This window comes from Panthera uncia, assembly GCF_023721935.1.
Source record: "Panthera uncia isolate 11264 chromosome C1 unlocalized genomic scaffold, Puncia_PCG_1.0 HiC_scaffold_3, whole genome shotgun sequence".
Classification (NCBI taxonomy): domain Eukaryota; kingdom Metazoa; phylum Chordata; class Mammalia; order Carnivora; family Felidae; genus Panthera; species Panthera uncia.
Window position 1 is genome coordinate 50,742,430 of NW_026057584.1, and position 21,366 is coordinate 50,763,795.

A 21,366-nucleotide genomic window follows, 5' to 3' on the forward strand; every position below is an offset into this window, starting at 1 on the left:
CTCACTGAGATCTTCCACTTTTTTTCTCAAGTCCAGTGAGTATCTTTATGACCATTACTTTAAATTCTGTCCCAGGCCTATAGCTCATCTATTTCATTTAGCTTTTTTGCTGTGATTTTTGTCTTGTTATTTCATTTGGGACATATTCCTCTGTCTCCTCATTTTCTCTAACTCTCTGTGTCTGTTTCTATGTGTTAAGAAAGTCAGGTATGTCTCTTGCTCTTAAAACTACCAGCCTTATGAAGAAGAGGTCCTGTAGTGCCCTGCAGTGCAATGTTCCCTATTCACCAAACCTGATGCTTCATTAATATTTTCTATATGTGTTGTATGTGCTCTACTTTTGTGGCTCAGATGCTTTTCCCTTCAATGTGGTTGTCTTCAATGGCTCTTTTTGTTTGTTGTGGGCAGGTTTTGGTCCTTGTGCTGTTAGTGGGCCAGTCTGGTGCTGCCTTGGGCTTGAGTTGAGTCAGACCAGGCATTGCCATAGATAGTAGCACTAACTACAAGGCAATTTCCCTGTGTTGTCCCCTGAGAAGTTTTCATTGGTGGGTAAGGCCTGTAGTCAGAGCAGATATCTGCCCTGGCCCACTGCTAGGGCTGCAATCAGATGGGTATGTGTGGTTATCTTCCTCTTTTCCTGGGGCAGGAGTCACTTTGGAGCACTGCTGGCCTCTTGGGGCTGCTTGCACACTGCCAGGTTTATAGCACTGTTTTGGATGAATTTCAGCCAAGGGATATCAAAGGTGGGGCCACGTCCACAGGAGAACATGGGGGTGAGGCATGTGGTGCCACCAATGTCCACCCTGGTCTGCTGCAGGAGGGGGCCTACAGCTGCCTGAGAAAACTCTGGGTGAGATCTGCTGGGTTGGAGGGGGCAGGACCATAGAAAAATATGAGGGTGGGCACACTGTTAGCAAGCTAGGTAGAGAGTGCTGGTACTGTGTTGGTTTCTGCAGGGGTACACGTATCTAGGTTGGGGAGCGGAGATGGGAAATGACACTCACCAGCTCTTTTGTTCTTGGAGAAATTTCCCAAAGAAACTTGCCCCTCCAGCACATGCACTGAGATTAGTAAATAAGTCCCCTTCCCATGTACCCTAGGTATTTTTCATACTGCTGACTCTATACTGTATCTCAGTGGGGCTCTTTTTTGTGCTGTCTCTTTAAGGGCAGGGACTTAATTTTCTCTCACCCTTCTGGCTCTCCCAGAGCTGAGTCTGCTGATTTTTAAAGTTTCAAGTGTTAAGTCCCACTGATTATAAGAACTAGTGGAGTTAAGCCTTTCTGGTTTTAAAAGCCAAATGTTATGTGGATTCATCTTCCTCATGCTTGGTTTGGGGGCCTACTCCTCTCCCCTCTCTGCACCAACCACGTTCTTCCTAACTATGGACAATTCTGTGGGTCAGTTTTGTTCTACACCATGTCTTTACCCTTCCTACCCTCTTTGATGTGGCTCTTCTCTACATTTAGCTGTGGAGAGTCTGTTCTGCCTGTCTATGGGTCATGTTCTGGGTTATTTACACTGCTACAGGTGTTATCTAGTTGTTGTATCTGTGAGACGAGGTGAGCTTAGGATCCTCCTACTCTGTTATCTTCCCAGGAAGTCTCTCATTTCAACTTTCTGAATATACCATATGCTTATTTCCAGGTATGAAAGAAAAAAGTCATCTTTCTCTTCTCAGATTTGCTCTCCTTTCAGACTTATGCCAACAATGACATTGTAAGTGACTATATACACTGATAGTCCTTGGCTGATCTCCAAGCTCCCACAGACCATGTCATTTGAGGGACAATTAAAAATATTTGTGATCCTTTACAGAAGGAATCTTCAGTAGGTTATTCACTTGTTAATTTTTAGAAGTTTGTCTCCCTGCTTCACTATGGGCTATTGGAGGGCAGGGACTGAATCCTACAGCAGAGTGCCTAACTCATTTACTGAAGATTCATTATGTGCCTGGCACTATTCTAAGGGAATTATCTCTCATTTTACAGATGAGCAGTTGAAGGCCTATAGAGTTTAAGTAATGAGTCAAATACTCCACAGCAAGTGAGTGGCAGATAGGATTTGAATATAGGCAGTCTGACTGCAGGGTTGATGCTCCATTAAGCATCTCTGCCTTCCAACACAAATGGCCAACAAAAAGCATTTCTTAAATCCATAGTAGGATATTTATTTTAGGATATGTTCTGCTCACTGTTTCCCTCTCATACTCAACCAAGTTAGAATTAAATGTTCATGATCTTGCAAAACTGTTTTTGGGTTTTTATATCACTCAAAGTAAAAACATTTTTTTCCCTTATATGTGATTAGAAAACAAAGTGCCTTTTAGGAAAAAGAAAGTGGAATAACTCCATTGCTTAGAATTTGATTTTAGGAATTGTATTTTTGAGGCCAGAGCAGAATTTTACATTCTTTTCTTTACTATATGCAAAATTACAAAGTAGTACTTAGTTGCTGCAACAAGATGGCAATATGAGATCTAAAAACATGGATCATATCTCCTTCAACTCTTCCTCCAGTCCTAAAGTAATCCATGTTAACATTCCACTGTTTACCCTTCCTTTCTGAGCTCACAGTAGGGTCAAAATATATACATTTCTATAACTTGCTATTTTCATTAAACAGAAATTTCATTTCTTCAATTTCATACATAAAGATCTAATTTATTTTTAAACTAGCAGTATAATTTCCCATTGTCTAAATGCACTGATTCGAGCATTCCCCTATTGATGAGCATTAGGGTTGTTGCCAATCACCCTGGCCTCTTGGCTGTTAAACAATAAGCTTATGAAAAGTGAGCCTTCTGGTCAAAGTACCTGTATATTTTAAAATTGATGTTGCCAGATTCCATTGCCCAAACCTTAGTCATTTAAACCTTTAAATGTAGATGTTCCTTTTTGAAATTAGACAATATTGCCTTTCTGATATATTGGAAGCTTTTAAGTCTTCATTGCAATGTTTTCATTATCTCCTATAATCAGAACAAAATTCTTAAGAAACTCAGATGGTAAACCTGACAGATATGTAGGGTATTAAGGAGAATCCTTAAACTTGCTTCCTCTTCCCTTCCAAAAAATAGAAAGGAGTTTAAAAGAAAATAGATCCAGGTTATGCTTTGTTGTGAGGGACACACGATTTGGGTTAGTTTATGGCCTTGGGCTCCTTCTAGACTAAGGCTCATGGTTCAGAAAACAGGGAAAATTTTTCCTTTATGGTCTCTATGCAAAGATACTTTTTATTTTAACTAAATTATTCCTCACTCTTATCTACTTTGAAGGTATACATCCAACTCTCTTTAACAATTCTATAGATTGTTGAGTGTAATTTTTGAGAGTATCTCACACAATGGACCTGCTATCACATTCAGACAATTCCTTTAATAATATCTGACCCCTTCAACTCTTGTCTTTTTCATTCCAAAAAATGACAATCTGTCATAAGTCTTGTGTGACTATCCTTTTCTAAGTACTTCATATGTCAAAGAAGATAATATATGAGACATTTGGCTGTCCAAGCTCTGCCATCTGGGGAAGAATTCAATCAAACTCCATGTTTGTAGAACTGACAAATCTGCACATTCAGGATGGCGCAGAAAGTTTATTCTAATTAATTCTTAATTTTGTAACAGTATAAATATTGAAGCCAGTACTACAGAATAGTTTAGTAGAAAGATGCCACACAGAACTGAATTTGAAACTCAGCCTCACCTTGTAGTAGTTGGTGGAACTGTCCACGTTAACTGTTTCTCCCAAGCTTTAATTTATTCATGTATAAAATGTGGCTATAATATCAATCTCTCAGAGTGATATGAAAAACAAATAAGGTTGCAAAAGTGGAGAAAATAGATAAATTACACTTTACCAAAATTAAAAACTTCTGTGCATTTAATGGCACAGTCAATAATGTGAAAAAGCAACCCATGGATTGGATAAAATGTTTGCAAATCATACACCCAATACAGGGTTAATATCTAGAATATATAAAGAACTCTGACAACTCAACGACAATAAAACAAATAACTCAATTAAAAATGAGCAAAGTACCTGAATAGGCATTTCTTCAAAGAAGACGTACAAATTGCCAAGAGACACATGAAAGGTGCTTAGCATCACAAATCACTACAGAAATGTGAATCAAAACCACAAAACTACTGATACCATCTCATACTCATTAAGATGGATAGTATGAAAAAAACCTCAGAAAATAAGAGATGTTGGTAAGAATATGGAAAAATTAGAACCCTCTGTACTGTTTGTGGAAATGTAAAATGGTGCATCTGCTATGAAAAAAGTATGGTAGTTCCTTAAAAAATGTAAACTAGAAGTACTGTGTAATTCAGCAATTACACTCTGAGTATATATCCAAAAGAGGTGAAAGCAGGATCTTGAAGAGATAATTTGTATACCCATGTTCATAGTAGTATTATTCATAATAGCCAAAAGGTGAAAATAATATAAGTATCCATCAATGCATGAATGGATAAATAAAATTCGATATGTTATACACTATATATACCATACACACACACACACACACACACACACACGCAATGGAATGTTATTCAGCCTTAAAAAGGAAGGAAATTTTGACATGGATGAATTTTGAAGATATTTTGTTAAGTGAAATAAGTTGGTCACAAAAAAGCAAACACTGTATGAGGTACCTAGAGTAGTCAAATTCATAGAGACCAAAATTAGAATGGTGGTTGTCAGGGGCTGGGAGAAGGGGAAAATGAGAAGTTATTGTTTAATGGGTATAGAGTTTCAGTTGTGCAAAATGAAAAGAATTCTATAGATGGATGGTGGTAATGGCTGCACAAAAATGTGAATGTTCTAAATGCCGTTGAATTGTATGCATAAAAATGGTTAAGATAGTAAATTTTATGTCATGTGTATTTTACCATAATTAAGAAAATACTTCTTAAAAAGTATTTTACCACAATTTTAAAAAAATGAATAATGTATGAATAGCAACTAGTGTGGTTTCTAGTTCTAGTAGGTGATCAACAAAGAGTTATGAATAACAACAGTGATGGTGTTTAATTTCACTGGGTTACTACTTTTCTCTGGCTTGTTTTATCGTTAATTTATGAAAATCCTTTTAAGTACATAAGCTTTCAAATATACAGAAAAGGTAAAATTGCTCACTAGACACCTGTATGCGTTTAGCCAAGATTCAACAAAGTTAACATTTTGCCATATTTGATACATGTAATATGTGTGTGTCTGTGTGTGTGTAAACACATTGTATAGACATTACAAAATGGGAATGTGTTCCACTCACTTAAATAATACTGTGATAAACCTTTCTTACAAGAAGCCTTTTGAATCATCTTGTAAGAAGTGTTCTCAAGCACTTCAGTACATATATTATAGATGTATATATATCTTTCACTCACTATAATAGCACTGTGCATGTATATTTGCATACATGTTTTTTAATCTATTTGATTTATGTATTGTTAGAATTTATATATTATATAAAATATATTTTTACTGAACCATTTAAAATAAATTGCGGGGGTGCCTGGGTGGCTCAGTCAGTTAAGCATCTGACTCTTGATTTTGGCTGAGGTCATCATCTCATGATCATGAAATCGAGCCCCACATTGGGATCCACACTGAGCGTGGAGCCTGCTTAGGATTCTCTCTCCCTCTCCCTCTGCCCCTCCCCCGCCTGCCTCTCTCTTTCTCTCTGTCTTTCTCTCTCTCCAAAAAAGTAAAATAAAAAATAAAAAGCATTTAAAATAAATTGCAGAAATTATCACACTTACTAAGTATTCTAGCATGGATTAAAAATCAGAACAAACTTCTACATAATTACAATACCATTATAATAACTAAGAAAATGAATAACTATTCCCTACTGTCATATATTATTTATTCATAGACAAATATCTCAAGCTGTCTCCAAAATGTCTTTAATAGGTGATTTTTTTCAAAGCAGGATCTATTTAGTGTTCTTGAATTACATTTGGTTGTTATGTCTCCTTAGAATCTATTCTAGTTTACTCACAATTTCCCATGTTTGTTTTACCCCATGACACTGGCTTTTTAAGAGAAAACACTGTTTTGAGGAATAGCATACATTCTGGATTTGAAAGAAAAAAAGATTTCCTTATGGTACAATTCAGTTTGTTCTGCTATGTCCTCTATTTCTGTAAAGATAGAAGTTAGGTTTAAAGCCTTGATGCAATTCAGATGAGATTTTTAAAAATAACTTTATCGAGATATCTTTGACATATAAAATTATATTTAAGGTGTAGGATTTCATGTTTTGATACATGTATAGACTGTGGAAAGATCATTATAATAACCAAGCTAAATACCATGAATCACTTCTACATAGTTACCATTGCATGTGTGTGTGTGTGTGTGTGTGTGAGAGAGAGAGAGAGAGAGAGATGAAAAAGTTTAATTTAAGATCTATCCTGTTAGTTGGCACAAAAACAGACACTCAGATCAATGGAACAGAATAGAGAACCCAGAAATGGACCCACAAACATATGGCCAACTAATCTTTGACAAAGCAGGAAAGAATATCCAATGGAATAAAGACAGTCTCTTCAGCAAGTGGTGCTGGGAAAACTGGACAGTGACATGCAGAAGAATGAACCTGGACCACTTTCTTACACCATACACATAAATAAACTCAAAATGGATGTAAAACTCTTACAAAACTCAATGTAAGACAGGAAGCCATCAAAATCCTTGAGGAGAAATCAGGCAAAAACCTCTTTGATCTTGCCCACATCAACTTCTTACTCAACACGTCTCTGGAGGCAAGGGAAACAAAAGCAAAAATGAACTACTGGGACCTCATCAAAATAAAAAGCTTCTGCACAGTGAAGGAAACAATCAGCAAAAGTAAAAGGCAATCGATGGAATGGGAGAAGATATTTGCAAATGACATATCAGATAAAGGGTTAGTATCTAAAATCTATAAAGAACTGATCAAACTCAACACCCAAAAAAACAAATAATCCAGTGAAGAAATGGGCAAAAGACATGAATAGATACTTCTCCAAGGAAGACATCCAGATGGCCAACCGACACAGGAAAAAATGCTCAACATCACTCATCATCAGGGAAATACAAATCAAAACCACAATGAGATACCACCTTATACCTGTCAGAATGGCTAACCTTAACAACTCAGGCAACAACAGATGTTGGCGAGGATGTGGAGAAAGAGGATCTCTTTTGCATTGTTGTAGGGAATGCAAGCTGGTGCAGCCACTCTGGAAACGAATATGGAGGTTCCTCAAAAAACTAAAAATAGAATTACCTATGACCGAGCAATTGCACTACTAGGTATTTATCCAAGGGATACAGGTATGCTGTTTTGAAGGGGCACATGCACCCCAATGTTTATGGCACCACTATCAACAATAGCTGAAGTTTGGAAAGAGCCCAAATGTCCATCAATGGATGAATGGATAAAGAAGATGTGGTATATATATACAATGGAGTATTACTCGGCAATCAAAAAGAAATGAAAGCTTGCCATTTGCAACCATGTGGATGGAACTAGAGGGTATTATGCTAAGTGAAATTAGTCAGAGAAAGACAAATGTCATATGACTTCACTCATATGAGGACTTTAAGACACAGACTGGATGAACATAAGGGAAGGGAAGCAAAAATAATATAAAAACAGAGAGGGGGACAAAACATAAGAGACTCTTAAATATGGAGAACAAACAGAGGATTACTGTGGGAGGAGGGACGGGCTAAATGGGTAAGGGGCATTAAGGAATCTATTCCTGAAATCATTGTTGCAGTATATGCTAACTAATTTGAATATAAATTAAAAAAAATCTATCCTGTTAGTAAATTTTAAGTATATAAGATGAAATGTTTTTGGCAGGAATATTTCATCAGTGTTGACTTTATATTAGTTCCCAAAAGGCACATAAGGCAGGTTGTCCTTCCAAGAGTTTGCTCAGAAAGCACAGTCAAATGTCTGTGCTGTAAAAGATATTACATAATTCCCAAGCAAACTATGGAATAACATGTGGGGCAAAGCCTGCTCCCTACCATTCTTACCCCAAGTGGCTTTAACATTATTTGATATTTGAATAAATTAGTATTTCATTGGGAATTTAAAAATGGTGATGAATTAGGCTTCCTCCAAAAAGGCAAGTTAGATACTTAATTCTTTTTTTTTAATTATCACTTTTCAGAGTGAAGATTGGATGTAGTTATCTCCTCCAGTGGTGGCATATGAGATTTGTTTGTTATTCACTTCTAAAACACCATATAGACTATATAAATGTTTAGCAATAGGTTTTATAATGAAACAAACAATTTCTTAGTAGGTGCAGGACTGATATCTTGCCTTACGCCTTAAGGTAACAAACTCTCAATTCTGAAGAGAAGGCTGGCTGTTTAAACAAATAGAGGTTTAAACAACTTTCTACTCTTGCCTTTCTCCCTTACCAGATACTTTCAGTTACCTTACTGAAGCATTCTCCTTGGCTGAGAGAAAAGGAGACATTATTGTATGAATCTCTCCACCACTCCTCTTTAGGGAACACTCACTCTTCCCATTTCCTCCATCTCATAAAATATACTCCTGGAAAGACATCTTGCTGACTTCCACTGTCTCAATAATAAAGAATTACTGAATAGTTGTCGAATGTCAGGCACAGCACCAGTTCCTAAATCTATAGAAAGATAAAAACCACGGTCTCTGCTTTTTAGAAGCTTATGAAACATTCTGAAATTATCTTTCCAATAGGAGCCAGATGATACCTTACATATAAGACAAATGATGATCTGTGGACTATCATGAGGTCTTACAAAGATGACAATTAGCTTTTCTTAGGAAGTGAACACAGAAAAAGGTCAATTTTAAAAAGGACCTTTTCTGGATAATGAGATAGGGTTGAGTTGTTGCTAGGTGGTATATTTAGAATTCTGCTGGCATAATGGATCCTGATTCCCTTCCCAATAAGTCGCTACTGCATTAGAGACCTGAAAATTGTTCAGGTTTTGTTGTTACTCTCAGACATCAATTTTACTGAAATTTAAAGTAATTTTTATGCTGATAGTATTTAAAAATATATTATATATTTAAACGTATATTATATATATTTTATTCATTTTTTTAAATGAACTAACCTTATATAATTTACTTTTTTAATTAATTAATTTTTAAATTTACATCCAAGTTAGTTAGCACGTAGTGCAACAATGATTTCAGGAGTAGATTCCTTAATGCTCTTTACCCATTTAGCCCATCCCCCCTCTCACAGCCCCTCCAGTAACCCTTTGTCTGTTCTTCACATATAAGAGTCTCTTATGTTTTGTCCTCCTCCCTGTTTTTATATTATTTTTGCTTCCCTTCCCTTATGTTCATCTGTTCTGTGTCTTAAAGTCCTCACATGACTGAAGTCGTATGATTATTTTATATACATTTTAAATATTATTGTTTTTAAATATAAATTTGTTGTATAACTCAGCGTTTAGCACATTCTTTCACTGTAACATAACAGGAAAGTATCACTGTATATTACCTTTGATTCACTAACAAGCACTTCTTGTATTTTACCAGGATCTTCATTTTAACAATGAATTAGAGATTATCCTTCTTATAACTCATGACATTTGCCTTCACAATTCCACATTCACTTTAGATAAAGAAATAGAAATAATAAAAGGTTAAATGAGTCTCCAAGATCTCAAAGTTCGTAGATGACTATATGCCATTTTCTTAAGCTTTTGTCTTGTCACACTATCTCTTCTTTGATTTGATCTGTTGAATTATATTAAAAATATTTGCATTTGCATTTTCCATTCTCTCCCACTTGGTAAGACCTCAGTGACCCAAATTTTAAAAGAAAACATATGAAAAACATAATTCTAAAATTGTGAATTACAAAGTAAAAGTTTCTTCAATGTTAATAGCTCTTGCCATTCTCTTCGTAATCAGGAAGAATTGAATGAATAATCTGTGGGCCTCTATTGAAATAAAAACCCCAGTCCACAATCTCAATTTTTATGTATTTCAACATTACCATCTATGTAAAATGAATGAGCAACCACTTTTATAGCAGTAAGTTTCTAAGTAAGTAAGGTTCTAAAAACCTTATTAGTATTACTGCTATAATGGTCACATAAAGTCAACGAAATAGGTACTATTATTATTCTCATTTTATAGATGAATCAAAGCAAAGATAACTTAAGTAACTTACCCAGTATTCTACAGTAAATAAGTGGCAGAGCCTGTGTGCTTTATCTTGTGCCATCTCCCTATATGATGTCACGTGTCAAATACATAGCTATCTACACCCTTAAACTCTCCACCGTCTAGCCTAACTCAGAAGTCAGGTTAAAAGAGTATTAGGTATTAATGACTGTTCAAAGTATATGCATTGCTCCAATTATGTTATTGCTCTGATTACTATTTTTTTCTTACCCTATTTGAAAACAATAAGAAAATGACTACTGAATCTTGACCCTCTATAAAATGACATTCACTATTGTGTTTGATATCATGCCCTTTATTGATGGGTGCTATAAGAAACAGCCTCATAAGTCCATCACCGTATTTGACATGCAAATGCTACTAGGGACATTCTCTAATATATTTCTTATTCCTGCACTGTAAAGCATTTAGTGGTAGGAAATGGATTTGCTTCTGCTGAAAATTCTTCCCTCTTTCAACAGTAATTTACAATTGGCCATATCTCCCTTTTCACTTAGGTTACCAGGAATAGCATATGTATCTCAAATCCGTTATCTTAGAGTCAAACATGTAGCTCAATATTTAGAAATTTAAAAATATATTCTTACAATCTGTATTTTCCTATTTTATACTTTGTACTTCTTTCCTCTTTATGTGTGGCTTCCCATTTCAGTTTATACTTTCTGTGCTCCAGAGTTTTATTGACATTTTATAACCCTTTTGAATGTTTTGTGCTACCTCAAATCTCTCATGGAATAACACATATATAATCTTGTATCTTCTAAGATCCAGAGATGCCAAGAAATAATGGGCATAGTCTCTGATCTCATGAGGCTTAGACATGGTTGGGAATACAGCACATATAAGCACATACACAGAAATGAGTATTTCTCATTAATTAATAATTAAGGATTAATTAATAATGAGACTGAACACACTGTGAGTTCCAAATAGGTGGTATAGATTTAAAATAAAATATTATCTGACTTTTGAATGAGGTCTGGGGCAGTTGGAGAAAACAAGAATCAATAGAAACTAAGTTGGCCATTGAAGAAAGGCTAAAACTTCAAAAAGAGTAGTATGCAAAGGGAATTAGAATTTTTAGGAAAGGCCAGTTTCCTGAAACAAGATATAGAAATGAAAATCCAATTTATTCAAATGACAATGGGCATATAAACATGGGAGGAGATTGTTAGCTGCCTGCTCCATCATCCATTCTCCTACTCCATCTCAATTGTTGAACCTTAATTTTATACCAGAGCAACCATACAAGCAGACACAAACTATCTTCTCTTCTCCACTCTGAAACCAGTTTCATTTAAGTAATAAGTTGTTGGCAGTGAAATGCAAGAAGTGCTGTGTCACTGTGTAGGAGTTTTGGAAAGTCTCAAAGAGAGGGAGTATGCCTTTCCTACCACCTGGAAGGCCAAAGGACCGTGACTCAGGTGAGGATCATAGACCCTGAGGATAAAGACCACACACAGGAATAGTGGAACAGGGAGCCGAAAATAGCCTGGGTTCCTGATGCTTTCCTGCAGCTGCCAGATAGCCTTAGACTGACAATCTCTAGATTCTTTTAGGTGAGAGACTAAAGCCTGGTGAGTTTAAAGGGCTATTTTCCAGGTTGCCCTGACTCATATCTAAAAGAAGTTCCGCTCGGATAAAACCATTTGGCCCAAGTAGAGAGGCCCAATATAGAGCATAATGAAAAACTGAGGGTCAGAGCTAATGTCCAGCAACCAAATGCAGGTTTCATTTTATTACTGAATGAAATAAATTTGATTGTAAACTTTCAAGCAAAATTTTCTAAGCTGTTTTATTCAGTTAAACTTTTATGAAGTGAAATAATTTTCTGAGTTTTCATAATTTTCTGAGTGAAATTATGTTTTATACCAGTGACAAATATAGAAATATATGCCTAATCTGTGTTTACTGTTACTATAAAAACACTTTATGAGCGCACAGAAGACACATCTAGAACTTATTCTAAATAGTTCTAAATATGTTCAGTTTCAGTATCAGTTAAAGAAATCAGAAATATTAGTTCAATAAAAAACATTTTCCTTCTTTATTTTTAAAGTTTATTTATTTATTTAGAGAAGAGGGAGAGTGTGTGCATGTGCATGCATGTGAGTGGGTGAGGGGCAGAGAGAGAGAGGGAGAGAATCCCAAGCAAGCTTTGTAGTGTCAGTGTGGAGTCCGACATGGGGCTCCAACTCATGAACTGTGAGATCATGGCCGGAGGTGAAATCAAGAGTCTGATGTTTAACTGACTGGGCCACCCAAGCACCCCCCAAAACATTTTATTTCTTGAGTTTATAAATATAACTTAAGTTTAATAACTCATTGTTTAATGACAGAATAAAAATAGAATAAAAATAGACCAACAGTATTAAATCTTAAATTGAAAATCTAACTCAAGGTAATTATACCATACTGCTGTATAAAAGTTGTTTATAAAACATAAGCATTACAATAATTTGTTATATATAAGGTACTGAAAACTCATTATAAGAAAAGTTAGATTTTCTTTTAAACCAAGAATGTAAACTACATCTAGTTAACTATTATGTTTTCCTTTTCTACTTTTGCAAGCTGAGATTTACAATTAGTCTCTTAAAACACTTTTTCTGGTCTCTGCATGCTTCAAACCTGTGCACATTAAAGAAAGAATCACTGTATTTGCTTTAGAAATCCTACTGAAACCATTTTATTTACTGTGAAATGTGGGGAAGATGAGAAGATACATGCTTTTGTAATCTCCCAGTTTGGTGGTGTTTCACATTTAAATGAATAAAGATTTTATTTTTTACAACTATTTGACCCTTGGTTTGAGGGGCAAGTGTATTACATTCCAGATTTTTTTATGTAGACACCACAGAAGTAAATGGATAGTACTCCTGCTGTAAAATTCCTTCCCCTTCTGGAAAATTACCTTAGAGTATAAGGTCACCAGCTGTCAGAGATATCAAGCACAAATATGTATTGGCTGCCAAGAAAATGAAATTTCTTAGTCATCTGATTGGATGATTCCAATTGAATCAAAACCTTTTGTGGTAACCAGGTAATTTTCTTACTAATTTCCTAATTCTTGACTTCTCATGGTAATGTTGTAGCAAATTGTTATGAAATGGCATCAGTGGGAATGATTCAGAATATCATGTAGCTAAATTTGGTTATGGCAGAAAAGAATATTTCTGCATTTAAAAGAGAATAACTAATTATTAATTAATTAACAAGGCTAGATTCTTCTAGCGCTTTTAACACTTCAGATTATTCATTCCAAATTATGACTAGGTAAGAAACAAAATTTATAAGGTTACTATGGATTGCTTGTACATTGCAAAGCAAGCATAAATGCTGAGCCAAATCTAGGTGCTCACAGAAATAAATTAAAAATTTGATTGCTTGAATTTTTTATGCAAAGGTCAAGTTTATAACATATATTTGCATAGCAGTGTAGCTATTTAGAGAAGATGAAAAGCAAAGTCATAACTGATAGATGGTCTTAGACTGTTAGGAAAGGCAGTAAAGATCTGGCACATTTACTATAAATCACTAATACCAGCTTCCCAGATCTAAAGAAATTTCTGCTCAGACAAAAACTTCAGAACTGAAACTGCTTAAAATCATAAAGTTGAACAAAAATCAAAATGGCTGCACTAATGCTTCAGGGAAGCTTGATTTTAAAGTAACCATTTTCCTTTCTTCCACAAACCTCCCCTCTGCCCTTTTTAGCCTTTTGTTTCAGGAACCCGGTAAAACCCTAAAGACATGATTAAGATGGCTGACAGCACTGTACTCAATTTCTGTCAAAACTGGCTAGATCCCCTATTTCCCTATAATCCCTCCCACCCCACCTCCCAGCCTCTTCCTCCGGGGGGGCTTACAGTTTCTGAAGGACATACCTTGCTGCAGCCTCCTTTGCCGGGTAAAGCAATAAAGCTATTGTTCCTCTTTATCCCAAATTCTGTCTTTGTGTTATATTTTGGCTCCAAAACGGCTAGGTCGGTTTTTGACAATAGAACTTTCGAGACATATTATCAAGGGAAAGACCTAACACTGATGCTTTATCCAGTTCCATGCTAGAAATCATACCTTGGGTAATTGGAAAGAAATATTTAAAATTTAATGCCCACAATTCACCTCTTATCTCCTAATCATAGCATTTACACATAGCATATAATATATATACAATACATAGCATATATTATTATACAAAACAATATATATTTAGAATGCAAAATAAACTAAAATCTTTCTTGTCCTTTTTCCCTCCATTATTTCCTATCATGCATCCTTCTTTTATTTTTAAGATATTATTTATTTTTTGAGAGAGAAAGAGAGAGCGCGAGCAGGGTAGGGGCAGAGGGAGAGGAAGAGGGAGAGGGAGAATCTTAAGCAGGCTCCACACCCAGTGCAGAGCCCAGTGTAAGGCTCCATCTCACGACCATGAGATCATTACCTGAGCTGAAATCAAGAGTTGGATACTTAACTAAATGAGCCACTCAGACGCCCTTTCCTTCTTTTCTTTTTAAACTTGTGTTTAAAAATATGATGGATAAGAAGTTTCTCAGTTTAACATGAAATATAGCTTCAAAAATTCCCTTATTAGAAGATGTAGGGACAAAGTTGAGGCAGACAGATCACCATGGGAAATGAATTGATTTAAAACAGGAGAAATTTGGGGCACCTGGGTGGTTCAGTTTGTTGGGCGTCTGACTTCAGCTCAGGTCACGATCTCGCGGTTCGTGAGTTCGAGCCCCTCGTCGGGCTCTGTGCTGACTGCTCAGAGCCTGGAGCCTGCTTCAGATTCTGTGTCTCCTCTCTCTTTGCTCCTGCCCTGCGTGTGCTCTGCCTCTTTCTCTCTCTTTCTCAAAAATAAATAAACACTAAAAAAATTTAAAACAGGAGAAATTTTAACAAGAGATTCTGACGAAGATTTTTTATGGCTCAATGAAGGGAAAATGTAGGAGTGGAATATGAAGGAAAGTTTGTGGCTGGGTAAGAAAAAATGGCTTGTCTGTAAACAAGCAGGTGTTTTTAAAGTTTGAGGTAAGAATGTCAACGGAAGATCTGGAAGCTACCTCGAACCATCCTTATAATTCTGTTGCAGGTCACTCAAATCATTGAGCTCAGAAGCAACCTGAACTCAGAATTCTACTTTTTTATGTACCCTGCATCTGCAGGGCTGACCCAACTTCCTCCTTCTTTCTTCCTCTTTTGGTAACATTTGCCAATGAGAGCTTTTCTGAGAGTGGTAGTTGGGATAGGACAGCATCTAGGACCTTCTGCAAATTTGTTCAGTGGTTGGAATTGCTGGGATGGAGTTCTTCCTTCCAGGAGAAAGGAAGACTAAGGGGAAAATATGTTAGCTGTCTTCAGCTAACATATTCAATCCATTAAAGAGTGTTCACTAAATTCAAATGGATTGTCCCATGTTTCAGAGAGAATAATTAGAATAACAAATCATATTTTGGCTATTATAAATAACATTTGAACCATTAGATTTTTTCAACAAGAGAACAGTCTTCTTTATGGGGATGTGAGTTTCTCATCCCCAGGAGTGGTTAAACCAGACATATAGAAGGCAGATTCTGCTAAGGCAGATGGCTATGAAGAAGGAGTCTTTGAATCTGTGCCTTTTATGTATCTATCACTAGACAATACAAGAATGTCTTATCATTTCTTCATCATTCTTCTTTCCCACCACACTGTCATCTTAATGCTAATGTGTTTACTACTTCTCTCTCCCAACATGCTACCTTCCAGTCACTGGCCACTCCCTACCAGCAACAAGAGTAAACACTATTCTGTCCTTTAAAAATAGAGATTAGAGAGGTGCCTGGGTGGCTCAGTGGGTTAAGTGTCCGGCTTCAGCTCAGGTCATGATCTCACTGTTCGTGAGTTCGAACCCCACATTGGGCTCTGTGCTGACAGCTCAGAGACTAGAGCCCGCTTCTGATTCTGTCTCTCTCTCTCTCTCTCTCTCTCTCTCTCTCTCTCTGCCCCTCCCCTGCTCACGCTCTGTCTCTATCTCTCTCTCTCTCAAAAATAAATAAACATTAAATTTTTTTTTTTAATATAGATTAGATTTACCTGTTCTTACAACATTTAAATGGAATTACTCAGTATGTATTCTACTATGTCTGGCTGTTGTTAAATGGTATCTGTGAGACTGATTCGTATTGTTTTGCGTAGTTGTAGAATACTCATTCTAATTGCTGTATAGGGTTTTGTTGTATGAATATTCTACACTTTATCCATTATACTGTTGATGGGAATTTAGGTAGTTTCCAGTTTGGGGCTATTTGAATAATGCTATAATGATCATTCTATAACATGTTTTTGTTGTTGTTGCTGTTGAACATATGTATGCGTTTCTATTGGACATACACCTAGGAGTGGCTTGCTGGGCCATGGAGTATATATATGTTCAACTTAGAAGACATTACAAAATATTTTTCTAAAGTGCTCATATTCACTTTACATTCTCACCAGCAGCGTCTAAGAACTCTAGTTGCTTCATATCTTTGCCAACATTTACTGTCAGTTTTGTAATTTTAACTGAGCTGATGGATGTTTTGTAGTCAGAGTGACATTTTTAAAACTACAAATAAGATTACATCTCTTCCAATAGCCCTCCAATAGCTTCTAATTTCACCTAGAATAAAATCCAAACTCCTCATATGGTTTACAGACTTCTGAAAGGTCTAGCCTGGCCTATCTTTGATTTCATTTTATATCACGATCTCCCCTATTCTCTAGATTCTAGATCCACAGACTTTATTTCTGTCTTTTGAAAATTAAAAACTTTTTCTTGATTTAGAAATTTTATACTAGGTTCTTTATCTCAGATCTTCACTTATTCAGCTTATTGAGATTTTAATGCTAATATTATAATGTTTTGGTAAAAAGCTGATCATTTAGGTAGAAATAAAGAGACCAGACATGATTTGAAAGCTTACCTTGACTGGGGTAAATATCAAAGTTTGGGAACAGTGAGACTTTTAAAATCACTATTTTGTTTTCCCTCTGGATTTAGGCTTAGACTTTGCTGTCAGCAAAAATCATTCAGAATGTGGTGCTCAAACAAGGAGGAGAGAAAACTCTCTTCAGGAGCCTTTTAGAGTCACTGAGGTTGAAGAAATGTTGACCTTGACTCAAGCTCAATTTCTGATCTGCAGAAATTTCTTTTCCAAACAGATTTAGAAGGAAGAGTACCTTTTCCTTTGTGGAAGATACATAGTTTGAGCACTAACAGTTTAAATACTGTACATTGTGATTTATTGAGAAATGAAAAGCACATTTATCATTTTTGGAAATCCTTTGTTTTTAGCATGGCTTTTATAAATCATTCTTGTCATACACATGAAGGAACAATCGACTGTTTCACTTTTACTCTTTTTCTTTTTGTCAGTGTTATAACATTTTAATTGATTATATATTTATTGACAGGAAAAGATGGACATAATCTTGTACTTTTCACTTATAACAGTCCTGGTTTTACATGGATTCAGGATAATTATGACTGCAGTATTATTTCTTATGCTAGAAGCATAATAATTAATGATGATTATAAAAGCTTTCTGTTATTTTATATTATTAAGAATTTGTAAACACTAAATTCTATTCTTGAAATCATTATTACACTATATGCTAACTAAAACAAAACAAAACAAAACAAACAGGAAAAAAAAGAAAAACAGAGTAGCAGTCCATATAAACATCAAATAAGCATATTAGGTAGACAAGTTTGAAAAGACCAATATATTCTTTTTGAGGCAAAAAATATTAATAAAATCAAAATCATAAAATAATAATAGATATTAGATTATATCATAATTCTACTATTTGTAGATTCATTATGTGTACTTGTTTTGTAAAAAAATAGTTGTCAAATTGTTTCATATTTCTTTGAAAATCCTTCACATCTGGTGAGAATGGGGTAACAGAAAATGCCCACCTTGTCGCTTTGAAATTTACAAGGAAGAAAATTCCTACAAAATGATATAAACATCTATGATCAATGATTTTCAACTCAAACATAAAAAAGAACATAAAGATATAATGAAGAGAAGAGTGTTACAGAAAAATAAGGTATCCAAAGCACATTTTGTACTCACTAATCAAACTTCAAAGCAACAGATTTTATAACACCAACTTAAAAAGAAAAGCTCCTAACGTTTTGTGGCCATGGCAGTTAAGCATTTCAATAGGAATCTTGTTGAAGTGATTTCTACAAACTGCCAGTCATTTTCAGTACTTGATAATGAGGGTTTTTAAAGATTAGCTTAAGCTATGGATGTTAGTATAACATTCTCACTAGGAAATATGCTGCCAGAAAACTGTTTCTAGAATTATATTCTTCAATGCATAGAAGAATTTAGACACTTTATTCAGTGGGCCAGTTAACGTAAGAATTTATGTCTGTGACTGCACAACAATGTAGAGACAACAGTGCTGAGAAATTATTATTCTCAGGCACTAATACAAAAACTTAGGCAATGACTAGAATTTTTAATAATCAGGTAATATTTTTACAGAATTTTGTTTATTTGTTTTTATTTAAAATTTTTATAAATGTTTATTTATTTTTGAAAGAGAGAGAGAGAGTGATAACAGTGGAGGGGCAGAGAGAGACAGAGGCAGAATCTGAAGCAGCCTCCAGTCTCTGGGCTGTCAGCCCACAGGGGGCTCAAACTCAGGAGACGTGAAATCATCACCTGAGTCGAAGTCAGACACTTAACTGACTGAACCACACAGGCACCACAAAATTTTGTTTATTCTTATGTACCAGATATTCTTTCAATGATGGTGATATGTGGCTTTGAGTGAATACTAATTCTAATGCGCAGCTCAGTGAAAATGTATATTTCCTGCACCACTATTCATTAACATACGCATGTTACTAATAGTCTTAGCATTTTAAATACAAGGCCTACTATGTTAAGTACCTAGTCAGTTATGTATATTACAAGATGAATAGAGAAATAGAAATTGAAAAAGGCTGAGATAAAGATGATATAAGCAAAAATTTTAAATGTCAGCTTGCTAATTATCATGACTTCCTAAAATCATTAGATAATATTTTAAGAAATAAAATTAGGGCAATGCATTCATTATAAATGAAAGTTAATGTAAATCCATTTTATAAATAGTCTTTATAATCTTAAAATTTCAAAGGCCTAATTAGATTGTCATTGTCTTCCTAGCTGTGATGACTGAAGAGCACTTCCTGGTGGGAGAAGTGTCAGCTTCCTCTATTTCTTGTTATTTGTTTGTGCTTACATTATTATTATACTGTCTTTAATCTTTAATTTATTTATGGGACTACTTTAAAGTTTATTTATTTTTGAGAGCGAGAGAGACAGAGTGAGTGGGGGAAGGGCAGAGAGAGAGAGAGAGAGAGAGAGAGAGAGAGAATCCCAAGCAGGCTCCACACTGTTAGCACAGAGCCCAATGCAGGGCTAGAACTCACAAACCATGAGATCATGACCGGAGCCGAAACCAAGAGTCAGATGCTTAACCGACTGAAGCACCCAGGCGCCCCAATTTACAGGATCATTTTAAAGCAACTTGTGCATTGTCTGAGAATAAATTTAGTTAACACCATATAGAAAAATCTACAAATCAATTGAACTTCTTGCAACTCACAATATCCTGGCGGCTTGAGGCTCTTTTACTCTCAGCACCCAACAGCCAAATTATCTTTCAGACCTCAGCCTAGAACATTGCCATGCTTTCTTTTGGCTGTGGTCTTTGGTGGGAAACTTTAAATGGTTTAAATAGATATTTATTTCCAAAGGTTCCTCTCACTTCATACTTGCAGCTACCATCTCAAAAACTTTCATGCAGTTAGTTCTGATTTCTTTCATTTAAAGGAATAACAACTTTATAGTTGGAAAGGATTTTAGAGATAATGTATATCAATCCTCTTATTTTTATCGTTAATTTCTTTCCAATAAGTTTTCTTTTTATTTTTTCCCCTCTTCAGCTTATCAATGCTTTTGTCTTCCAGTTGTAGATTGCCTTATTTTTAAGTCAAAACAAGGCTATACTCAAAGAATATTAACTTAAAAAGATTCCTGCTAACTAATAATGACATATCAAACATTTTCTGAGAATATATCTTTCAAAGTTTTTCTCAGTGCAAAGTATATGCATTCTCAATACGTGTTCTTAAATGGTGAAGAAAGGGTTAAGTGGTTTTTAAGATTTTTTTTTTGCTACCACACTATAATGTAGAAGACACGATTTTAAAGAATTGGATAATTTGCATGAAAAAAGTTCATTTACATATATCAGAATTTACTTGTTATGGCAAGTGTCATGAATTAGAAATAATTTATTTTATTGTAGTTCTTGAGATTTTGATTCTATTATCTTACTTCTATTATCAAACACTCCAAACATCTTGACAAAAACATTCACTGACAATATGTTTGAATGATGTCATGAATTCAGGTAGCATGGAAATTTGTTTTCTGTGAATTTAAGAGAAGCTTCACAGAAACCTTCTTTTGGTAAGGTTCTGTTTATTGTCTGGAGTACCTTACGTCAACTGAAGGCTCTGAAGTCAGGGAAGTGATTACCGTGAGTGCTACTGAAATTAAATTTGCCATATGAGTCACTGCCCAGTTGTGATGTCAGGTAACAGATTATGTTTGCTCCTCTCTCCTCGCTTTACATGAGTATTATGAACCAGATAGCACTGACAAGGCTTTAAAGATATAATACTCCAAGTGCTTCTCTGTTTATGTTTTTGAAAAGATATCTTGAAATCCTAACAGGATTATCTATGAGATTATGTACACTTTTCGCAAGGAATTTCTTTCAAATTTTATGATGAATTATGTCTAATGGAACACTGACTTTATTTTGCCAAATTATATTCTGAAACCAGATTTTTCTACAAAGTGGAAGAAAGAAGAAAATTCTAAGGCAGCTATCCAACATTAAAAGATGATGCCTTGGAAAATAATAATAATAATAATGGCACAAATAAACATAATGATAGTATTATTAACATTTTTTAAGTGCTTACTATGGGTTGGGCATTGTGTTGAGTGCTGTCCATGTGTTTTTTCATTTGTATAACTCTGAGAGAAGTAGTAATTATCTCCATTTTACAGATGAAGATTCTGAAGCTCTGAGAAAAAAGTTAACTTGCCA

The 21,366-nt window shown here is 35.2% G+C and overlaps 1 pseudogene; it reads left to right on the plus strand.

Moving 5' to 3' along the window:
- The window catches only part of LOC125911391 (transforming acidic coiled-coil-containing protein 3-like), a 143,855-nt pseudogene that overhangs the window by 95,106 nt on the left and 27,383 nt on the right, over positions 1-21,366 (plus strand).